Source organism: Triticum urartu, chromosome 6, assembly GCF_003073215.2.
Source record: "Triticum urartu cultivar G1812 chromosome 6, Tu2.1, whole genome shotgun sequence".
In the NCBI taxonomy this organism is placed as follows: domain Eukaryota; kingdom Viridiplantae; phylum Streptophyta; class Magnoliopsida; order Poales; family Poaceae; genus Triticum; species Triticum urartu.
In genome coordinates, this window is record NC_053027.1 from 462,337,218 (window position 1) to 462,340,789 (window position 3,572).

Here is a 3,572-nt window from a genome sequence, read left to right on the forward strand (position 1 = left end):
CCCTCGACAAAACCTCCCGGAGGTCCGTAGAAAGGTCTTTCGTCTGACCCATCACCCTGCCATGCATAGCCACGTCCGCCACCCGTAGACAATGAGCCACGATGTTATCCGTCCCCATAGGCATTTAAACCATCATCACCCCACTTTCCTCGGGGCGGGCCATTACCACCGCGATTAGTCGGCGCCCGAGCCATAGCCACACCTCCCTCACCCGCGATAGGTAGCACTAGTGGGGTCTAAACTGGTACCGCGCGCTTCTGAAGCGGTCTGGCAACATAGTGTGGCGGAGGAGCAGCATGTGGTAGCCCACCCGGCACCGAAGCATGCGTCGGCGGCCTCTGCAGCGTAGCACCACGCCCCACAGGCGCAGGCGTCGGCGGTCTTAGCGGGGTAGCACCGCGCCCCACAGTCGCCGGCAGAGAAGCAGCCGGCGCCGGAGGCTGAAGGCCTAGAGCACCACGCCCTGCGGCCGGCACCGCCCCCACAGTCTACGCAGGTCGCGGCCCTGGCGGGGTACCACGTCCGGCAGCGCCCGCGGGTCGCGGCCCCTGAGGCACGCCACGACCTACCGGCAGCACCGGCCGCTGACCCTGTGGACCGCCGCCACCATGGGCAGCCGGCGCCGCTCCGGCAGCCACCTGAGACTTGGGACAAGAAGCCGCCGCATCCCCCGTCCCGCCATCAAGGGAGGGATCCGAGTCGCCCGCCCCGGACCACAGCGAAGGAACCCCGATCGACCCCCGCGGCGTTGAGACCTAGGGCAGAGTGATGGCAGAAGCAGAATGCCCGGCAATACACGTTCGCTCGAACGCATGCAAGGGCTTTTGGCTGCGTCGCCCGTGGAGTCCGAGTTAGCCTGGGCCTCATACCCGGCTAACTCCGGCCCACTCGGCTTTGCCACTCGATGGGCCTCACACCCATCGGTAGGCCGTCCCAGATCCATCACCGACCGATCGAGCCCAGCTAAGCCCAATATCGAATTTAAACGCCTTGCCCTGGCAGTTCGGATCTCGGCCGGTCCGCCGGTCACCGGCGCCGGCGCCGCTGCCGCCGCTGCCGGCCTCACTTTCTTTCTTCTCTGGACAACTTTCCATGCCCCGGCCTCAAGAAAATCTGACAAGGTAGGTTTAGGAAGACATACCTTCGGAAGTGGTCCTCGCCATGGCCGGATCGCCGTCGCCGATGTACGCCGGTGGACTACCCAGCGGACAACCTCAATGGCGTCGTGCTCAAGTCCTTGCCGGGCTGGGTCATCCATGGGGATCGCCAAGTCCATGATTTTCGCCGCATCTTGCTCCGAGTACCCCACGCGAAACGCCTCGCAGATCGCATCAGAAGGAGTCGGCGAGCTCACCGGTGACAAATCGCCGCCGTAGTCCCCGTCCTCGTCGTCCGCGTCGCCTGCGTCATCGCAAAGCGCCCAGAAGCGGCCTCCTACGCGCCGGTCACCAGTGGGCGTGGTCACTCCCGTCGTCGCCCGCGGCGCCCCGTCTCCCATTTCGCTCGAGGTGTCTCCAGACTCGAGAAGCCATACTACACATCTCCAGTTCAAAATTTCAAATGTAGGCAGCAGACAATCACCATTCAGCAAGCTGCATACTGTTGGTGGCCCTCGGGGGGCTTGCACATCTCCAGTTCAAAATTTCAAATACACATACCGGTGCACTCTTGGGCACACATTGAATGACTGACATTTGTTTGTTTTCAGTTAATGTTTTCAGCCTGCTAATTAAGGAAGAAAAATACTCTGAAACTCGCGGTAAAACCTGGAAAGTTATTCAATGTGTTCCCAATTCTGCACCAGTGTATTTGAAATTTTGAACTACCATCGTTCAAATTTTGAAATTTTAAATAAGCGATAGAGGATCACGCAGCCGTGACAAGTTTGACCTGCCATCGTTCTCCACAGGATGACGAACCGGATTACTCTTTTCCAATGCGAATCTGGCCCGGTTGGTACTGATAGGCCCATACACAGTGTCCTGTTCGAATTCCTCATCCCGGAAACCCGCAACAAACACCAGGCGAGGCATACTTTCTTTCATTTAGTACCACACTGCCTGTCCAAGGAGGTAGCAGAGGCAGCGCAACCTATATAAGCAGGGCATAGGGCAACCTTGAAACATACTCCCTTTGTTCGGGATTACTTGTCTCGGATATGGATGTATCTAGAACTACAATATGTCTAGATACATCCATTTCTGCGACAAGTAATCCGAACGGAGGGAGTACTTACCTGGACGGGGTCTATGGTTGAGCAAGAAGAGCCATGGCCTAGACTAGTGACCCATATTGCACTTTGTGGGTGCGCTGGCTTACCATCTCCCCTTTGAGGGAGAGTGGACGTCATAATTTGTGATAGAGGGGGTACGCGTTCGCGCGGCCCCTGCCAAATATCAATTTAAACTTTTGGTCATTTTGATATATGGTTTGGTCCTTAGTGTCGACTCTGAATTCTCTGAGTGTGAAAGACCTTGGCTATTTTCTCAAGTCTATAAAACTATGAGTGGCTAGGGCTTTATAAAACTGTGAGTGACGTCATAATTTTCTGCAGAACTGTGAGCGTGAATGGCCTTGAGCTGCCAACTATTAATTTTAAGTTTTGTTCCTTTTGATTTGTGATGATTTGGTCCATGCTGTCAGCTCTGAATTCTCTTGAAAATTTTCAAGTGGCATTATGCTCTTTCTCTATTGTCCGTTCTCTACCGGGCCGAGTTTCAGTTCGAATTTTGCACCTACTTGGATCCTTAGAGCATCTCCAACCGCGCCTCCAGAAAGGCCTCCCAGACGATTTTCTCACGCCGGCGCCAAAAAAACGGTCCAGTCGTGTCCCAGGAGCCCGATTTTCGCCGGCCTGGGCCGAAAACAGTGCTGACGGACCCAGGCCAAACCCGACGCGCTGGGGGCGCCCGGGGGCGCCGGGGTGAGCTGTTTTGTCGCGAAAAAGCCGCGGGCCAGCCGCGTCAGCGACACGGCGACTCGTCTTCCCCCAACGGCCTCGATTCCCGCGGGGAATCAATGGCAAGGCTGCCGCCGGTCAGCCTTGCCATTGATTCCTCACGGGCAGCGCGTCACGGGACATGATGATGTACGGGCAGCGCGTCACGTCACTTGATGATGTAGGGGCTTCACATGAGGCTTTGTAGGCACCACTTGATTTGTTGTGAAGTTCCACTTTATCCTTAAGTGACATCTCATGAGCAACAATTCTTCCAATAACCTCCGTTGGCTTGAGATCTTTGTAATTGGGCATCATTTGGATCAATGTGCACATGTATCATATTTTCCATCCAAGGCTCTTAGAATCTTCTTGATGATGAATCTATCGGTCATCTCTTCACTTCCTAAGCCGGCAATCTCATTTGTGATGAGAGCAAGCCTAGAGTACATTTCAGCAACACCTTCACCATCCTTCATTTTGAACTTTTCAAGTTGACTTTGAAGCACATCCAACTTGGATTCCTTGACGGAGTCGGTACCTTCGTGCATATCAATCAAAGTGTCCCAAATTTCCTTTGCATTCTCAAGACGGCTGATTTTGTTGAATTCTTCGGGGCACAATCCGTTGAAGA

The 3,572-nt window shown here is 55.0% G+C and overlaps 1 non-coding gene across 1 annotated transcript; it reads left to right on the top strand.

Annotated features, from left to right (window-relative positions):
* The first annotated feature begins 2,228 nt into the window (after positions 1-2,228).
* LOC125517738 lies at positions 2,229-2,390 on the top strand. Its single transcript, XR_007287779.1, has one exon. It is a non-coding gene; the product is annotated as a U1 spliceosomal RNA (small nuclear RNA).
* The last annotated feature ends 1,182 nt before the right edge of the window (positions 2,391-3,572 follow it).